At 36.8% G+C, this 21,464-nt stretch overlaps 1 long non-coding RNA gene across 1 annotated transcript; it reads right to left on the bottom strand.

Annotated features, from left to right (window-relative positions):
- Positions 1–18,592: 18,592 nt before the first annotated feature.
- On the bottom strand, positions 18,593–20,733 carry LOC116170096. The gene is made up of 3 exons (XR_004145154.1): positions 18,826–20,733; positions 18,668–18,766; positions 18,593–18,607 (listed from the first exon to the last, which is right to left on the bottom strand). It is a non-coding gene; the product is annotated as an uncharacterized LOC116170096 (long non-coding RNA).
- Between the last annotated feature and the right edge of the window lie 731 nt (positions 20,734–21,464).

Below are 21,464 nucleotides of genomic sequence, written 5' to 3'. Positions count from 1 at the left end.
ATCGACTTCGCAGCTTCGACAATTACAAAGGTGACGTATTCCTTTTAGCTTTACGTCTATTGCATCCATCTAGTAATTATATGATCGTGTTAGATTATTTGCCAAATTAACGGCATTCCCGTACAGCATGGGTATTGTCAGTTATAACTCATTCTAAATACAAATTGCCCTTTTACAATTATACTGATCATACTTTTAATTAAATGCAAGATTCTATTGTGTTTTCTACGTAAAAATCTTGTTTTTTTCAATTTACAGTATCCCTCTGCTCCTAGTGCTGATTTACCTGCAAACCCGCAATATGACCTTCTGACCGATTTACGTGTTTTTATTTATGTTTAGACACAGTATGTTCTCTTGGAGATGATATTCAAGACGAGTATGCAGAATTAAACGATGTAATAAATATTATAGCGATCCGTGGATGGTGCTGTATTTGGAAACATCGATACTAGATTCCTAATTTATAATTCAATTTCTTGCAGTACGTTTCCTTTCTTTTGCATGAATATGTTACTGTTTATTTACAGGGTGCTCCATTTGGGGGCGAGTGACGTACGTTAGGTCGTTGATTGTTACATATTGCACTTGGCATTGAGAATTAATTATTTTATACTAATATTTTGCTACGACATGTTCCTTTGCTTTGTTGTAATGTGATGCTTAACGTTATGCTCCTTCTATGTATTTGAACCGGGTAATTATGGTTATTAATATTTGGCAGGGTGACTTGTTTCGAATATGTATTGTGGTATATTTGATACCGATACTTAATCTCGCTTTGACGTAGTAGAGGGTGGCTAAAGTTAACAACTGACATACGCAGAGATGAATGTTTTATGTACTGGTTTTTTGTGTCTTAGAAAAGAGCCATCTTGCCGATATTGCTAATCAATTCGTTTAGTCGACCCTTGACATATAGTGACCGAATATTGGGTTTGTGCCAATCTTTGTTATGCCAAAAGGCAATTAAATGTCAAGCAGTTGTTAACGTAGACGATTTTGAAGTTGGTTACAAGTAGACTAAGGCCCTTCAGGCGTTAATCTATTCATTAATTACCGAGGTATGTGACTTCGGTTCTCTGTTCGTTTGTTTCAGTCTGTTATTGATTCGAAGAGAGCTTAAAGGTAAAATTTATTTTCTGTATCGTTGCTTGTACTTTCATTATCGATGCGAGTTTTTGATCGAGATATCATTCTACTTTTTTGGGAATCATTGTGAAATTCAGCACATTAACTGACTCGATCATTATTGAGTTAGGGGATTTATTGCGGTTTAAGTTCAATTTATTTTGCATGGCTATGGAAAGTTTAATTTAAATTTAATTGAATGATTACATTGATTTTGAGTTTATTGATACTTCGCTTATATCTTCCCAGTTTCGCACAGAGAGAATTAAACATTTAAAGAAGCTGGGTGGCGCTCAATTCTACTGTAAGTTGCAGGAAGGTTACGAATATTCATGCCCAACCGAATTAACCGCTGTAAAGAATCTCAAGCCCTTTTTCTTTACAATTCTGGGCTAGATGGTTGTTTATGAGGCGGCTTTGAGTTAAAAGCAGAGCCAGCCTAACCCACTGTTATATTTAATTCGTCGAATTTTCAGTGACCGGCTATGATATGAAGGTTTGAGGTACCCGAGTACCTAAACCTTAAGAAATGTTAGAGCTTGACACTTACAGCGACAGCGTACAGTGTTTGAATTCAAAATTTCAGTTTTGAATTTTCATATCTTTGAGACTTTTGCGAGGTGTTACAGGTACATACGCTGATGAAAGCTTTGTTTTATATACCTACCTCTTCACTTCTTTGTAGAATGAAAAACTCCACGATTGCAGCATTAAACTTCAAAGTTGAAGCTTAAAAGTGTCAAACTACAATTTGCGTGTAAAGGATTCGAGCTTTCAGCAATAAATAGTCGTATATCGTGGATACTTACCTTAAATTTTGAGTTTAGGAGCATAAAACATCGGTAATGTTAAGTCAATACGGGTGTTGGTAATTTTCCTTTACTCTGCAGTTGCTTTTTTTCCGTAACAGGTGAGTGATCTAATGCTAATGTATAAAAATACGCTCACCTTACCGAATCAATTCAAACGTCGAAGAGTAACTGAACTACCCCCTGTAGCTATTTCTTGTTTGAAACAACTTGGACAATATTAATGTCTACTGGCAGAGTTTAATCAATCAAATCGCTTTACGCATTATTACAAAAACTTAGGGTAAACTATTACGTTCGACATGCGTCAAATGAACGTTGCTCTAAATAAACACTAAGGGTTTGCAGCAAAGTACCTTCCTTCATTTATTATTTTCCGTCATAGAATAGTCGACAAAGTACTAATCTGTTCAGTTTGGAAATATTAGCAGATAATCTGCCACCTTCACGGTTGTCAATCTACGATTAAATACGTTGCCGTGCAGCTGCTCGGCTTAATGATTCCGTTTTCTTTAAAACTGGACAGCTGACAATGTGAATGAAAGCTTTAGAACGTTTTTATTAGAATTACCTAACTAATCTCACACGAGGGAGCGACAAGCTTCTAATTTCCAAACTTGACTTACACGCGTAATTGGAAGCTTCGCCGTGGAGTTTTAAATACGATGCCTTCCCAATCGTTTCTAAACAAAAATGTAACTTGTTTCGAACAATAGCAGTTGTCAAATGCTTTGATTTGTGATTGAGATCGTATTTATTCTCTCATGGTCACCCCAAAGTATATGAAGCGTAAATGATTCAGAATCCCCGTTCTGGTGGAAATCCTTATAGTATATACCTGTAAAGAATTCAGTTGAACTGACCTACATGTCTTATATAGCCCACCTAGATCTTTATATCGATGGGGGAAGTGGACAATGGCTTCATCTTTTAGGTTGCCCCGATGACCGTTGGGTCCAGATCTTGTGAGACCTGTCAGGTATTTGAGGATAAACTTACAATTTGTTATATGAAACGTTTGACCGTTAGAAGTTACGTAACAGATTTTAAGAAATACAAAAGTGGAAGGGTCCAGGAGATAAAATTTACATATTGCATATTGCATTGCTTACCGAGAGTTACTTTACACCTGAAATTTGGCTCTCTTAGATTGACAGTAATTAATTAAACTTCGACGGATATAATTCTCGACGTTGGATATTACAAATATCGTTCGCTAATCGTTATAATTTCACTTCCAGTAGCTGTAGACATTAACAGTAAAACCAGTTGGGCATGAGATAAGAGTGTGGTTTCTGAAAGATGTGCAACGTGCACAAACTTCTTGGGTTGTTGCTCTAATTATTGATCAGCATCTATAATTTTCTTCTGATAATTAACTTCCTTCACTATGTTACTAGATCTAATAATAACCTTGCTTATGAAATAGCTATAAATAATGTGCATTAGCGACGAAGGTTGTGTATATACCTACAGTTCACGTATCGATAAAAACGTAACCAAACAGGTAAGAATGTTGGTACATTAGCTTAATAGCCGCCGCCGTATGGACGCTGTTTACCATCCTTTACGTTTTCCGGTCTCTTAATTAAAGAATGATTATTACTAATTGTAGGACTATAATATTGCTATAAGTGGAGCAACCCCTGGAATTATTGCGAGTAAGGGTGTCGTTTTGCACCCTTTTGCTTTTCATCAATAGCAAACGAAGGCCGATGCTTAAATTTGATTTGACTTCCATATAAATAATATATTCAGGCACACGTTCCAATCTTTCATCGATCCGTATTTCGTATTGACTGCATTTGTATGGAGTTAGCCTTATAAATATCAATAGCGTTTTTAAGTAGTTGTATTGTTGCGTGGTTCATACCTGTACATGTAGCCTGGCGTTATAATAATGGCATTGTAGAAAATGCTAATGCTGTTATAAAATACCTTTTAAAACGCACTTATATAGATTCTTTATTAGATTTAGCCATTCATAATAATAACCGCAACGAATTATTGTTTCACCGAAGAAAAACTCGAATAAATATTATTAGCGTATTGTAAATCACGGCACTGACAAACTGACCACATAATGAAGAGCGAATTAGGGAAGTGACCAATATAAGAGCGAGGGTGGTTTTCTCAGTTGGGGGTGACCTCAAGTGTCCAAACATATCCCCATGTATCAATAACCAATAGCTGGACACAGTTGACAAGCTCTACTAGTGATGTTTAACGATAGCTTGTCCATTGATCATCCCACCCTCACTTTTATCTCAGTTTAGTACTTTTAACACCGTCTGTCCACTATAATGGGCACTTACGTTTGACAGATATCGTTAGTTTCGTAACCGGAATAAGTTATTACCTTCTTTTCATTTCCTTTTGTTAAATTGTTATTAACTGACCCAGATACGGGCCAAACCAATTTTCCTTTATGCGTGTAGACATACCGAAACCTGAACTGGATTTCTATGTATACTGAAGCCTTTACAATCATCTATACAAGGATTTTAAAGAACAAGTTTCGGTTATCTCAACGTTAAATTTATTTATTTAAGCATCATATAGTCATATTTCAACAAAACAGTGTAAGTTCGACAATTGCGTCCGTAGCTCATAGAAGTAATTTTCCGAACAATCAAGGCTACTCTTGTCTTGTCTACACTGCAGGAAAACTGTCGCTGAGAGTAATTTGATAGCAAATGGCGGAAGAAAGAATTTGAAAAGTTTAACTTGATACAGAACAATTAGCGGGTTGTTGTGATATGCATATTTTTGGTATTGGGGGCAAAAGTGGAGAAAGGGTGACTTTAAACGGTGAAAAAATGTCGTTGGTTCAGAAGAGTTACGCTTGATAAAAATTGGTCAGAGGGTTATCCTGAGTCATTAGACACGAGGGACACTCGAAGAGAAATCGACCTTCGCATGCATTCCTTCCACCACCGAAACTGTTTAGCCCAAAATTTTACCACATAATACAATTGGGCATCTTACCCATACACGGGAGCCATTCTTTCGCGAAAAATGTAATTTCACAGAAAAAGATAAGAGGTAGAAGCGGCCTTCGGCAGCAATTTGGATGTTCTGTCGGCGACACGGGCGGATGGGCGGACGTGAGCGCAACCAAGGGTACGGCCTTCCCCCTGGTCATCATCGGCGATAGCAGCGGTTTGGCGGATCTGTCTCGGAAGCCTCGGGAAGCTCCATAAATGGAGTAAAAGCAGCTCCAGGCATTCTAAAGGGCAAGCGGCGATCGGCTACTCGTGAATGGTAAAACAAAATTAAAGCGCACAGTAATTTCCCTAAGCTGGAACAGTAAATAATCGGATTCGGTAGCGGTAGCTACGGGAAATCAAATGCAGGAAAGCGAAACAATATCCCCCGCTTATATGGAACAAAAATAACAAACATTGCAACTAAACGAAGCGGTAAAAATTACTGTGCAAGAAAAAAGCAAAACCTGTAGACACGTTGCGATAAGCTTAATGTAAAAGCAAACATTACACGGTATGACTATAAAATAAATTTACGGAAAACTCAAAATTACGGCACTTACAAACGGTAGTTTGCGAAAGTTAATTATAGCGCTTCTTTTGATGCTCCACACGACTATGTGGAATGACGTTTACTGCAACACATTTATCTAGCTACTGTTAATTTCACTTACTCAATTGACCGGATTCAAATTTCTAAAATCGGTACTCCAATTATCACCGATTGTTAATTGCAATTCCTCAGGTCAGCATAAAGGTCGCTTATCAATTTGATAACGGCGTAAACCTGTACGACCTTGCAGTTTTAATGCTCGTTTTAAATTAACATAGGATACAAAATCCTGCTAATAATTGCTTAACGCGGCTGCGTTTTAAGATATTAATTTGCCTTGGTCTTTTAAATAACAAAAGCTTTTGGACGCATTAAAAATAATTGAAATATCTCGACGGGAACGTTCGTAAACGCGAATTAATTGCAACTTTATTTACGGTAGCGGCGAATAAAACACAATTCTAGAAATTAAATCAATTACCTTTAGTTTCCATTTTCAACTCTTAGAACCAACACAAATACTTTCGACACGACACTTTTCGTAACGAAGCGCCCAAATTAAAACGCTTCTAGCTACCGGGTTTTCAGCAGACCTGGTCAACTACAAAAATATATGGTGTGGTCATGACTTTGGGTGAGAACTCAAGGCGGAAAGTAGGTGCTTCGTTACAAGGTATTGAAGAAATGAGAAATTGGAAACGAATACATTAAGAAAGAATTTCTCCAAATTTCTTCGGGGGAGATGTCAAAAGGAACCTTTATTTATCCGGCGAAGCATATTGTCTGGAAGCATATGAACAACCGCGTTTGTGCTATCTTCCTACTTTGCTTTCATTTGGTTTATTTTTTCGTGGAGCAGCCAAGTCTTTATTTAATCGCCAACTTCATGGGCAAAATGGGGAATCACATCGCCTTGATGTACATGAGCTCCTTGCGTTATTCTCCTTTTGGTTAGATTAGAAGAGCCTTAAAAAATGTGCCCCCACGATGAGCGGTAGGCATGTATTTTTTTGTATTGCTATGTTTCGCAGCTTCGGTTTTACAACTTCAGTCATTTTTATAATCAAGAATTTATTTTCTTGGCCACTAAGTGTTATAGGCCAGATAATATTATGTTTTATCTATGAAAAGGAATAGTTTTACCATTTTTGGGTTAATTAGTGTAAAATGACTGGGGCCATTCGAAGGCGCATGAATATGGCACACAAATTGGAATTCATTTAATTACTACAGTTGGTATTAGACGGCTGATCGTCACACAATGTTTGAATTCATTAGTTATAGCACAGATCTACACATACACAGATTGCTAACCTTATGAATTTTTTGGGAAACAAATTTAGGTATACTTAAAAGCGCCCTCTATTGCGGAGCAGTATAAACATGTATCGTTTAAAACTGTAATATGACGCTTATGGATTTATGCGTTAGATGTCGCTGAAACAAAATTAAAGCGCTAAAGTGTGCACAATTCGAATTCCTTAATATTCGTATTATTACAGTGGTATGATATGATAGGAGGTACGTTGAGCCATAATTGTTTAATTTAACACTGGAGCTACTCATTCGTCGTAAGGAAGTTATTAAAAGCGGGTCCCTGTGGTCACAGATACACACGAACATAGGGCAGGTTCTTAAAGAATTGTGAAGGTTTTTTGAAGTTGGCGGACACTATTTGCGGCTTTAAAGGTCTTGACAGATTGCTAACCGCAAAGGCATACTTACAAACTATGTATATCTCTGCCATCATTAACGTTACACTCTTTACCACGCCGATAAGATATAAGATAGGGAGGTTATTTTCGAAAAGTTGATAGTTTTCGAGTTGTAAGCACAAAACTGCTAAAAAAATATCTTATTCAACTTTTTTTGTATTGTTTTCAATGTTGCGTCATGAAATTTTGTTAGCAAACCTCAGATTCGGATTCAGCACCCCAAAAAACATATAGAATCAAAGAAATCAAAACTACCCCACAACCTTCCTGGTAAAAATACAATTAAACTGGATTATATGCACACTTTACCGCTTTAAATTTTTTGCAGCGACATCTAATGCGTAAATCCATAAGCGTCATATTACAGTTTTAAACGGTACATGATTATACTGCTCCGCAATAGAGGGCGCTTTTAAGTATACCTAAATTTGTTTCCCAAAAAATGTATAAGGTTAGCAATCTGTGTATGTGTAGATCTGTGGTTTATAGTATAGCTACTCGTACGCAATTAAATTTCACGAAAATAAGCTAACTAGTGAAATTACCGACTGTGTAGCTTAGTGGTAGAGCGTTGGGCTACATAGCCGGGAGGTCGGGTGTTCGAACCTGGGCTGAGGTAAGAATTTCTCATCTGTAGCGGAGATGGGAATTTCCTTAGATCAGTTTCAAGCATGCTGCCGGTTACTCTGAGTTAGGTTTTCCTAGCAGTTCTCCTAATTCGTATAATAAATACCAGAGTAATACAGAACAATTTAAGATCCTCTGCAGGAGTACCTCTAAAAAGCATTAGCGGGTCACGCTGTATTTGGGCGCAAGACTGTTGAGGGCCCAGAACAAGAGGGACAATAGATAAATAAATAAATAAATAAGCAGCTGCTGTGTCTCATAGGGTTGTTTAAAAATATCAGAGATCCAATTCACTTATTTATGTTTTTCATTTTTGATTATTTATATAATTTATTTATGTGGATGGTAATTTAGAAAAAAATTTTTAGTTGTTCCTAATATTACAAAACATGGCGATTTAGGCAGAGCACACTTGCAGATAAACGTGCGCAACGACCACGATTCTATGAACTTGTGATCTTGTCAAACTATTTCTTTATTATACCCCTGATTATACCCCATCAGAATCACTGTTCCTCCTGAACCCCTGAGCGTGCGTAAAAAGTCGATTAAAGCAAAGCGAGCTTTAAACGTTGCAAGCAACTAACGTTACTTCAAATATGACATGAATCTATAATTTGGGACTGAAATAAAAAATCCTCTCGGATTGACTTCTGCAACTGCAAAAGATGTCTTTGGCTCGTATCCATTGGTGGAAGCTTTTAACACGTGGTATGCTGCCAAATCTGTTCCACTTTTTACTCCCAGTATCGATTGAAGTATTGAATGAATGCACTAAAGGGTAGAAGATTTACCAATTTACCAATTTATTCTGCTCCTGCAAGTGCAACAAGCCACTGAATAGACGGTGTATTATCTTCTTCAATGTAAAGTCTCTTTATTTACAAAGACGTTGATTTTTAAAAGCAAACGGCAAGTGACATTTTCATGGAAATTATAGAATTACGGATAATCAGCTCACTTAATTGTAAATCATTCGAGTATAACGTCAATATGACTTTATCTTATTTTTCTTGTTTTCAAATTATATTGCAGGTATAAAAAAAATACTAAGAAACGCGTGGTCTTTAAACCATTTGTAACAATTAAAGACTTGTTTCTTAATATACTATTTTGATAATATTTAAATGGTGAAGGCACTCTCCACCTTAAAGTAGCGAAAACGTACGTATACTCTCGTTTGTTATCAAAAAAAAGTAGATCCTGGTTTAGGAGCGCCTTAAAACTTGCATATAATGCCAACTTACCACAAAGATAAAGATGTATTGTTACTTATTATTTATAATTCCAACAGAGGTTAATGTAAACACTACATTACGTAAATGGTTTGAATATAATATCTATTCGTATGTTAATGTCAATGGGTATGATTATTGTTGCACTTATTTTGACATTTACGGTAAACACGTTATTATTTTATTATGCATGAACTTTACTACCCATCGGTATGATTTGTTGAATTTAATGTTAAATGAACGTTTGCTTTTTTGCTATTTTGTAGGAATTTTCCATATATACCTTCCCGTCCAAGGATATCAAATTGAACAGTTCACAAAAAGTGAGATTTACTACCTATTTATTTGACAATTAAACCTATACCCATTGCGTCAATTAAATGGCATCAAATACAATGAATTATAACTGAAATTCACATTATAAGATATAATTGTAAAATTATTCAGCCTTGTTGTGTAAGTTATTCTTGAAAAATAAAGGAAAACCTGTGGATATGTAAATAAGTACTTCAGAGTAATTGCCCAAACTATAGCAAAAATACTCGATACTTCATCTTCTGGGGAAACCTTGGATTTTTCCACGGGAGGTTTGATAATGATCTGTGCACAGAGCGTGATGTGTGTGACCTACCCGGCAGAATGCACATGTGGGGTATTTATGGTAATAATTAAACACACCTGAACCTGGTAGGTTTACTCCTGAAATTAGACGAATCATCTGGCGGCCTTTAACTCTAATCAATAACGGTATCAAAAACGGAAACTATAATTGTGAATGTTCTCAACCCATCCCCTTAAGTATTAACCATACCTTAATAGGTATAATTTGTTCGATTTCAACGACATTGAAACTGTCTTTCTCACATCTTAATTAAATATTAAATCTATTCCGCATTAATTAATGATACCAACTTAATCAAATTTTAATCGAAATTATGCTGTTTTAACGTAATTAAAATGTAAAGTAGGAAGCACAACTGAATATCGGTTTAAAACTCGTTTGAGACATTTTTTGACGTTATTAGAGCAGTTTACTGCGTGGGAATGTACACATTTAAAATCAACATAATTTTCAATGTTCTTGGACACCCACTGCCGTGGTGGATGTGAAAAAGTCTTTCCATTAAATTAAAGGTTTTCGGTCACACTTCACTTTTATATTAATTTAAAATGAGAAATGCAGCGGAGACAAAATAACACCCTTACGATCTATAATTTCGCACGTTCCAAGAGCTCCAAATTAATGATGCTAAACGTAAAAATCCAGTTTGATTTGCATAAATTGTTATAGTGGCGCCTTTTATTGCCATCACTTGGAATTCTTCAATGATTAAGACAGTACGTACGCATTAACGAAAATGTCGCCGTTTTTACAAAACTCATTTAGGTGTAAATGACAAACGAAATTTAATTAACTACTCCGACGTTTGGCCACTGAACTTATATTATCCATATTTTTAGGTTTGCCGGCTTGGACCCCTAGCGTGTACGTATTATTTATATACAGCCGCTATGTTGTATTTTATATTATATGCACCTTGTTCATGCGTTTATACACGAATGGATAATTTATGCAGGAGTTGTACCTATATTTGTTTGTCGATAATTGAGCACTGATTTGTATACCGATGTTATTGAAAATTATACGGTACGTCCGTATTTATAATGCGGGCGGCGTTTGCAATTGAAAAATTTCAAAGCATCTGATTTATTTCTTAATTTAACTGAATGGCAACGTTTAGTGGTTTTGAAAAAGCTCGCAGAATGTTGTATTATGGTAACCATTTGATTTGGAAGCCATTTTAATAATAGGTGGTACCTAATCTATTTCCCTAGCCTATTTAAAAAACTACATTCAAGGAGCTTTGTAATATTATGTAACTCAATTCATAAAAAAACGACGTCCAGGAAAAGCGTTATAGTCATTTCGCTGTTACATTTCGATACCATCTGTCCTTACTCATAATTCATCTACAAGAAAAGATTAACACCATGTGAGACTACATAACAGTCTTACCTACTTTTCCAAGAAACGCGCAACAAATGTAAAGGTGTTACGAGGAATTTTTCTGGTCACGAAATATATAGGAATTCATAACCTTAACTGAATGGCTCAAATGTGTTTTTCGAATTTTCATTGGCTTCCGATGTTCCTATGCTTTGGTCTCGTTCCCTTCCCTGTTTTTCCTCGTGTTAGGCCCTTTTTATTGTTGTCCTCCCCCTGCGTTACCTTCTGTCCCTTTTTCCTCCTCCCCTTGGCTACTTGTCCTTGTGTCTGATTCTTCCTCGACCTCTAGTATTCTTCTTTCTTTCTTTCTTTGATGTTTGTCTCCACTCTTCTCTTCCCATCTTCCCATGGTAATCCCCGAGACCTCTACCGTTTGGTTTATGGTGGTGTTCTATGTGTGGCAGGGTCGGCCTACCTTCCATTCCGAGGTACATAGAATCTTGGCAGCCCGTTCTGATATGGTCTTTGTTCCTCCTGTTGGTCCCCAGTGTCTCATCTGCCTCATCTTCAGTCTTCTGGTAATCGTCTTTCTCTCTAGTAGTTCTCTTCTCTGATTTCTTGTAAGGTTGCTGTTTTCCATCAGTATCCTGAGTGCCTTTTACTCCGCCCTCCTGAATGTTCGTCTGTTGCTCCTTGTTACCCTTAAGTGCTAATTCCGTATAAGATTGTCGGTGCTATGATCGTGTTGTAAATCCTCATTTTCAAGCTGTCCGGTATTTTCTTCTCTCGTAAGAAGTTCCAGATTCCGTGTGTGATTCTGAATGCGTTGGTTATTCTGTCTTTCACTGCGTTGTGCCTGCTGAGGGTGCTGCTTATGTACGTTCCCAGATATTTGATCTTGTGCTTCATGGTTATCTCCTTCCCGGCTATTATGGTCTTCTTTCCTTCTTTGTACTAGGGGTGTTGTTTCCTGGCACTCTTGTCATCATGTAGCTATTTTGTTGTGTATTTGTAGGTCCACTATTTCCAGGTGTACCTGATGGTACCTCGCTGGCCTGGACGAAGTCCTCAGTGTCTTTCTAAAAATGTAGTTAGCTGTTTGGCTAACATTTTTTTAAAGATTTTTGAAAAAATAGACAACAGTGCTATAGGCCTGTAATTGTACATTAGTGATGGATTCCCTTTCTTGAAAAGACAAACTACCTTAGAGATTTTCAGTTCGTTTGGAAGTTTTGAGAAGCATTAATTAATTAAATAAGTAAGTGGGTCTATTATGTAGTTCGCACATGTTTTCACAATAGAAACAGTATAGAGTCAGGACCAGAAAAGTACGTGGCTTTAAATTCCTTTATTACATTTAGAACTTGAGCCTTAGTAACAGGTTGAATAAAAATGTTTTAGTGTAAGCGGGTTTTGAGCACTTACTTTCGATTGTTCAATCAGAGACATCCGCATAGCAGTTCGTTTCCTTTTTTGACATAAGTTCTTTCGAAAGATTTATAAAATAGTCATTAAATTAGCACATGACTTGTTTCTACTTGGTTAATGTTTTGGTTGATAATTTTCCAAACCAGTTTTGTTTTGTTCTCAGAGTTTAGAACTTGTTTGCTAAATGGCCATATCACTGTTGTCTGACAACTTAGCAAGATGTTTTTTCACGAATGGACAGCTTTTTGGTCAAAAACTCGAAATTTTCAAATTGAAACAATATCTTTACTATGCATCAATTGAAAGAACATAAAAAAATGTACTTGCAAAATTTTTCGAAACTGGACAGTTTTTTCATTTTTTTTTAGAAAATTTTTCAAGTAAGTACAATTTTTTATTCGTTTTATTATGCTCTTTCCATATTGATGCATAGTAAAGATCTGGTTTCGATTTGAAAATGTTGAGTTTTTGACCAAAAACCGACTATCAACTTTGAACGCTTATCCTAATTATTTTCGAATCACATTTGAAAATCAGACCAATAACATTTGTTAGCGGGGGCTTTTAGCTGTCCATTCGTGAAAAAAACATTTCGTTAAGTTGTCAGACAACAGTGACATGGCTAATTTACTGAACCTCTGAAACTGTGAAAAAATGTCAAATAACCTCGAAACCATGTCAGTTAGACATAGCACCATACTGGCAAACTGATTTTTTATGAGGAATTCGAAAATGCCATCAGAAAAGATTGTGCCATTTGAAATAAGAAAATTCCGGTACCGTTCTGATACAACCGGAAAAGCGGCCATCTTGAAAATATTTTTAAACGATTCCTTTTGATCGATTATTCAAAAAAGGTAATGGCTCTCGAATCGAAATTCCAAACCGTGTCTGAAATACTTCTGATGGTCCAGTTAAGAACACCACCCTGTATATTGAGGGGGCTGCCATTTTGTTAATTAACAGGGCGAGTGTGGGCTCTACTCGAAACTGTTTAAAATCGTCTAGTGACCAATAGGTACATAAAAAAATGTTATAATGACTTAGGTATTACTCACACTTAAGAATTCGTGCTTTCTTGTATTGGAATGTTGAAAAATGGTAAGCAAGCCGTCAAAGAGATGAGAATCACGAGTTCGAAATTAGCATCTACACGTTGTTTTTTCAAAATCGGAGGATAATAAGCTCTAACTGCACTCCCCATGATTAAAAGTAGTCTTTTCATGTTGCCATAGAGCAGTTACTGGTAGTCTTGGGCCATGTCAGCAGCGTACATTCGTGATGGTTGTCGTCGAATCTTTATCTTCATCAATACTTGGTTCAAAAGTAGTGAACTAATCACCAAAAGGGATCGTCCTAATTTTTGTTCCGACTCTCATTTATTCTGGTCGTTTTGGTGATGAAAAAATTATACTGAAGTATGCCATGACTTGGATATTAAATTTCGACATCGCCTTTTATTTTTATGCTAATTGTCCATAAAGAAAACAAGAACGGCAAATTTCATACCTACGTGTTTAAGACGATTTAATTCGTCAGCTCACTAAATATGATAATAAAATCTCGCTTAAAATTTATGATTTGCAGCAAGTGAATATACTTACGCGTATGATCACAAAGTCGGTGAGTTAAGTGGTTCACCAGAACAGCGTTATTAAGAAATAAATAGTTAAATTCGAGTTTATGACACTTTTACATTTAAAAGTATTAACATGTTAATGAAGGTACAAGTTAACTACTATGTTGAATTTCCGAATTCATTAACTGCACAGTGATTATACAACGGTATGTACAAGAATTAATTGTCTGATGTCGCAGGCAATTAATTTAAAAATGCAAATGCAATATTCATTAATGTCGATTAACGGTCTTTGATTAAATAAAAATGTCATATAAATGTACAAGTGATAGATCACACGGACCTAAATACTCGCGGCCCATAGGAATTAGTACAATGCCTTTGATCCTCGACCGAGAACACGAAGTTATCACCGAGCGGTGTTATAAATTTTATTTTATGTTTAGACAAACCTCAAAATGGCATTTCTCCATATCGGGCGTTATTTGAAATTTTCGGATACCGAAGATGTGAAAAATTTACAGTTAGGGAAGATGGCCAAAGCGGTGATAAAACATCGTAGGTTACCATAAGGTCACCATGTCTTGGCCTTTAGCAACGTGTACTGGCGACACAAATTCTATTCGAGATTTTTCTCAGATGGAGCAGATTTGATTTATGATTACCTATTTATTAACGAAGTGTGAATAAATTACCTACCTCGCATGCCTATTTGAACGGGTAATATTGATGGCAGTAAACTTGGCGATAAATTAGACTATGAGGGAATATTTTTAGTAAGTATACCACTCGGCCATAGGTTTGTACAAAAAAAAGCTGAACGGACTACCGTTTCACTTCAACATGGCATTTGCTCGTGCACCATAAACATTGATAATTATAGGATTAGGTACGATAATTAACGGATATACGATGGAAATCGTAAATTTAAAAATTGGGTATAGCAGAAAGCCCACATCAATTAACTTTCAATTATTTTAAAAATATAACTAATCAACGTATCAGGTCTGCCAGTATTTTGTTTTGTTTTGTGGGAAACATCTGCAGAATTCTTTCTCTGAGAGACCTCTTTTCGACTTGAAGTGAAAGACGTTTTCTACCCTGTTCGAGAGCCAATTTTAGATCTGTTACTACTGTCCTACTCGACAGATGTAACGCAGACAGTAAGTTTGTTGGCCAACGCTGTGGATTTGGGCTCTTTACTATACGTCATTGTTCTTTTGGGTACCATATTTTCATAAAAATAATGTTATACTTACAAAAATTAATAAAAAAATCTCGCCTATCTATAATCTACGCAGAATATAGTGTTCAGTTCACCAACCATTCTTGCGACTGAAGCGATTACTACTATGCATTTATTTAGGTCCACACGTAGATGGAAATGTAGATCTTGAGTCGATATATGTTTCTACATACTCGTACAATAAATAAACACCCACTTTGATGCGAAAGAAGAATTACGATTATGATCCTTCCAGAAAAAAAGGGGGTCAATGATGACTCCCAAATATTTCACTGACCTGGTCAGACTGAATTGACGTCCTCGATGACTGAACCCATCAAGATCCGCTCTCCTGCAGTGCAGAAATAGGAACTCGATACGTTCCTGAATCAACTTTATGATAATGAATTGAGAGAAGGGTATTTACAGCAAGATTACGCAGCAGCCCACAAGATTTTTTCTGTTTCTCATGTTAAATAATATGTATTGTAATTTTTTTCGAAATGGCTTGCACACTCTTGAAGTACTTCAAAGTATCATCATCGTAGACGTTAGAATGTGTTTTTGGAAGAGAGAAGAGAACATTTTGAACAAACACTGTGACAAAGTGATTAATTGTCAGCTTGTGCTACCGTAAGGGTAGATAAAGTGAAACATGATGATGGATGTACATTCTAAGCACATCTGTCATTCTTATTTCAAATGGGACGCGGAGCATGATATATAATGGCGTTCAGAACATATGAAAATGCTGTTCCTATTAAAAAGACCTCGACGGCAGAACCTAAGCTGAAAGTTAATTCACTTTAAAGTATCCCTTTATCGTCTTATATAATAAATAAATTATTAATTAATTATATACGCAATCACCAAAAATAATATTAACTAGTAAATGTTATTAAATTATGTAAAAATATAAATAAATTATTTTAAATACAGAAAAAGATTTTATTTAATATATCCCTGCTCCATCTTCAGTCCCACAGCACGAACGATTTTTCTGGTACCAAATTCTAATTTTTTTCGAAAGTGTAAAGCTTTTTGGTCTCTTGCAGGAATTTTAGGATTCTTAAGGAAATGCGGCCATAACAAACATTTCTCTAATAATAATAATTGAATACATGTCTACTAGCAAAGCAAGGCAAATAGCATGAGCTAGAATCTAAAATCTAAAACATACCTTGTACTGTGTCGATAATTTTCTTGACCTTAGATCCTGCCCTAGAGAGTTGGTCCTCGAAATCCATATCTACTAACTTTTATTAGTTATTGCTAAATTTGGGTTTTTGAATTATGGTGCTAGCGGTTGGACCGACAGACGGCCGTACCTCTCCAGTTTTTGAAGTTATAGGCAAAGTAGGTGCCCCAAATAGTCACCCTATACTAAATAAGCATTCACACATTCTCGAATTTTCTCAACCCTTTCTTGTTTGCTTCAAATGTTGAAATCTTAGCATACAAAGGATGCACTTGTACAATACCTTTTAATTTTCCTTATTAATTTTCGTCCGTTTTTTTATTATTGCCTTTAAATTTAACCAAAATGTATTTATTTCTTATGCGTTAAATTCGCCACTGAACATTCACTCCCGGAATATTCGCCCTCAGGAAGATCCGCTCTCAAGAAGACTCGCTCCTCGAAAAATGCGCACCGGAATTGCGTGGAGAATAGTATATAATCGCGTGGAAGTTTGGCCTCAAGAAAACTCCTTCCAGGAGTAATTGCTTTCAGAAGATTTACCCTCGGAAAATTTGCCTGCACTATTTTCGAAAGAAAGTCGCCACATCGTCTTACACTTCCGAAAAGTGTTGTCAGCACCATCGATTCTAACCATGACCCTGGTCGAAAATAAGGATATATCATTAACGCGTTTTTTCAGAATTACAAGGGAGTCGAGTGTCACATCCGTAGATGATGATAAAGTTACTGAGGCAAAGCAACAGAGGAAGAGGAAAGGGTGGCCGAAAGGCAAACCCAGGAAACCCCGCAATTCGGGGCCAAGAGGGTCTTGTAGCAATTAATTTGTGATACAATCTGTGATATCCTAGTTATCTGTTCATTTTATTTGTAATAGTCCCATATACATTGTTATTTGTTATTTATTTATGTTATTTATTTCACCGTGATTGTCTTTTTATACAAAAATCTTCGAAAGGGGTACAAAAATTATACAATGGAATTGTAGAGGACTATCCAACAACTTAAATGAACTAAAACTACTTATACAAAGGCACACACCATTGTGTGTTGCCATTCAGGAAACACATTTAGAACCTGGAACAAAGTACAATGTTAAAAATTTCAGTTTAATTAGAAAGGATTTCTACTCACCTGCAAGAGCCTGTGGAGGAGTAGCATTTCTCATTCACAAAGGAACACCTTATAAACAAGTTAAATTAGATACAACTTACCAGGCTGTAGCCGTTAAACTTGAAATTAGTAGATCGTGTACACTTTGTAATATTTACACTCCCAATACAAATTATGATGTCGAAGAAATTCGAAAAATTATTGGGCAGCTTCCACCACCATTTATTCTTGTTGGGGATTTTAATTCCCACAACACCGTTTGGGGCTCCAGATCAAATGATGCTAGAGGGAAAGAATTGTTGGACCTGATTGAAAATAGTAACTTAAGCTTACTAAATGATGGCTCCGCTACATTTTTCAATGCAGGATCAGGCACATTTGACTCCATCGATGTATCAGTATGTTCACCAGGTATACATACTAGCCTGAAATGGGAGGTGGAAGATGATCTACATCATAGTGACCATTTTCCCATTATTATCACAGTCAGGGGTCACAATCTTCCAATAAAAACGATAGCTAAATATAAAATCCAATTAGCAAATTGGGAACTCTTCACACAAGTCCTCGTCCCTCCTAATCAAGACAATCTAAATGTTAAAACCATTACCTCTTCCATCATAAACGCCGCTGACGCCAGCATATCTAAATCTAAACCTGGCAATAGGCGAAAGATGGTCCCGTGGTGGTCACCTGAAATCAAAGAAAAAATAGCATTAAAGAAAAAAGCTCTAAATAAATTTCGTCGAAATCCTACGTTGGAGAATCTTGTAGAGTTCAAAAAACGAAGATCTCAGTGTCGTAGGGGAATACTAGAAGCCCAAAGAATTTCATGGCAACATTATGTAACAACCATGACACCAGAGACTACCAGTAATGATGTCTGGAAGAAAGTCGGAACTATATCTGGAAAAAACAGCTGCAGTCATCCGGTGTTTTTGCGCAATTCCGATGGAATAATTACCAATAAACTGCAAGACATAACTAACATAATTGCAGATCAGTTCTATAAAGTCAGTAGCTCGTCAAACTATTCCAACACCATTCTAGATACCAAACCTGAAAAAGAAGCAGTATTAATTGACTTTAACACAGATGATATACAGAACTGTAACGTACCTTTTACTGTAGAAGAATTGGAGGCAGCAATCCGTAACACCAAGTCATGTTCACCGGGAGAAGACGCTATCCATAACCAGATGCTTCGCCACTGTAGTTCTGAAATGAAAAATACCATCTTAAGATTCTTCAACAACTGCTGGAATGATTCTACCTACCCCTCAGAATGGAAGCAAGCCATCGTAATTCCTATACCGAAACCAGGAAAAGATCCGTTGCAGGCACAAAGTTATCGCCCAATTAGTTTGACATCTTGCTTGGGAAAACTGCTAGAAAAAATGGTTAATGTGCGGCTACAAACATTTCTCGAAAGCAATAACGTATACGTGCCTTACCAAACTGGTTTTCGGAAAGGACGGTCAACGGTAGACCATCTGGTCAAACTGACAGACAGAATTCTGAGGGCATTTGACAGTGGTGAACATCTGGTTGCGGTCTTCTTCGATATAAAAGGTGCTTATGACATGACTTGGAGATATGGAATAATGCAAAATATGTATAAATACAATCTTCGAGGGAATTTACCTAAATTTATAAAATCCTTTTTAGAGGATAGGAAGTTCTGTGTAAGAATCGGCGATATCAACTCCAAAGAGTATGTTTTAGAAAATGGTGTGCCGCAGGGGTCAACACTCAGTTGTTCCCTGTTCGGCATCGCCATAAATGAAATAGCCAAAGGTGTTGAGGAGTCAATTGATAAATGCTTATACGTAGACGATTTAATGGTTTGTTGTTCTGGTAAGACGGTTGGCACAATAACTCGAAACCTACAAACGGCAATTAACATCATTTGTCATAACGCCAATGCTGTCGGGTACGTGCTGTCGGAGGAGAAGACAAAGGTTGTTCACTTTTGTCGACTCCGTAAGCCCCACTATGACCCCGTTTTGTTTATGAACAATCGTATAATCAGTGTTGTCCAAGAAGTCAAGTTCCTCGGACTTACCTTTGATAGGGAATTACGATGGTCAAAGCATTTGGAGAATGTTGCGGCTACATGTAGAAAATCGCTGAACATTATGAGAGTTCTAGCTCATCATAGGTGGGGAGCTCACCCTAAGACCCTCCTAGATATTTATAAAGCCCTCATCCTGTCAAGGATGGATTATGGATGTGCAGCGTACTCTACATGTGGCAGTAATACTTTGCTTGAGAAACTTGACAAGATTCAGAACCTGGCCATTCGCTACTCTTTGGGAGCATATCCAACAAGTCCGGTAACATCGCTCCACGTCGAGGCAAATATTCCCCCTCTAGCTCTACGCCGGAAACAGATTGTTGCAAACTATTATATAAAAGTAAGGATAGATGATAAACATCCAAATTTTATATCACTTACTGATGCAACTACAATTGCTCGGCTAAATAGATGTAGATCGTTAGGTGTTAGAGCTAGAGAGGTATTAAACTATCTCCAACTGGATAACGTTGACTTTACGAATATGTCATCTATTGCACGACGTGAACTTGTGAAGACGAAAATTTATGAGCGGTGGAGTGAACAGTGGTCGGAGACTGATACGGCTTTGAAGAAGATCAAACAGAGTCTGGATCCGCTATTTTATATCGACGTTGGGCGTTTGAACTTGATCAGGCTGTACAGACTCCGGCTGGGGCATACTGCCCTCACTCATGGATATTTGTTGGCGGGCGAAGAACGGCCACTATGCGAACAATGTGGTGTTATTTTAACACCACATCATATTATTTCTGTCTGTCCGCAGTACACAGATGTACGTGTGCTCTTTAATATCGACCCTGCATGGGAAAATAACTTTAAAAACAAAGAGCAATGTAAAAATACTCTTGCCTTCATCCAAAGAATTGGTATAGCAAATGATCTATGATATTTTTAAATTGTTGGTTTTGTATGTTAATAAATGTAACTAGATCCGTTTCTGTCCCATTGTACTTATATAGTCATCTTTTTCTGTGTAAAAGTATGTATAAAGGCGAATGGCCCTAGAAGCCGAAGCCTCAGGTGGGGTTTTAGTGGGTGAGAGTCCCACACTACTCCGGACTTTTCCATCCGGAGTGTGCATAATGCATTTCCCCACCTGACACAAAAAAAAAAAAATTGTAAATGGCCTTAAAATCGGAACGTGTTCAAAATTTTTCGGCATCTTCTAAGTACTAAAATTGGGCGGTGGCGAATATCTTGGAGGTTAATATTCCAGGAGCAACTGTACCGGAGAGTGTTATTGTCTCCTTTAATATGGCCAAAATACAATATAGTGCAACAAACATAAAATGACTGGCACCCCCGTAAATTTAGAGGTAGAGAAGGGAATAATTCTGTATACTATCAAGTCACTACCTACCTCTACAATTTTTTGAATGAGATTGGCTATGCATAGCAGTTATTTTGAAGACAAGTTTCTTGAGATCAATCCGTCGGGGTCGATTTTCCTAAACTGGAATTTCACTGGGAGCGAGTTCCTGGTGAAGGAGTATTCCGCATCGGGAGCATAGTCTGCATGGGCGACACTTTCAGGGACGAATTTTCTTAAAGAACAACCAGTTACTAGATACATTTGCTCGACATTTTGAAACATTGGCTGAGATTTGTACACGACATTATTGCCAAGTGATCCTTAGAGTTCAGTCCGCCACTGCACGTTTATAAACGCAGAGAACAAACCTAAACCTTCTAAAAAAGTGACGATTAACACCGGAAATTGTAAGACTAATTACTTTAATTTGGTGTTAATCATTCATTTTTTTGCTTCACACAATAATTGAATTCTACACTATTAATCAAGCAATCAACCATAAAAAGACGCTATCAAGGTAAAAT

This window comes from Photinus pyralis, unplaced genomic scaffold, assembly GCF_008802855.1.
Source record: "Photinus pyralis isolate 1611_PpyrPB1 unplaced genomic scaffold, Ppyr1.3 Ppyr1.4_LG5, whole genome shotgun sequence".
NCBI lineage: Eukaryota > Metazoa > Arthropoda > Insecta > Coleoptera > Lampyridae > Photinus > Photinus pyralis.
This window is presented reverse-complemented; position numbering and strand designations above follow the sequence as displayed.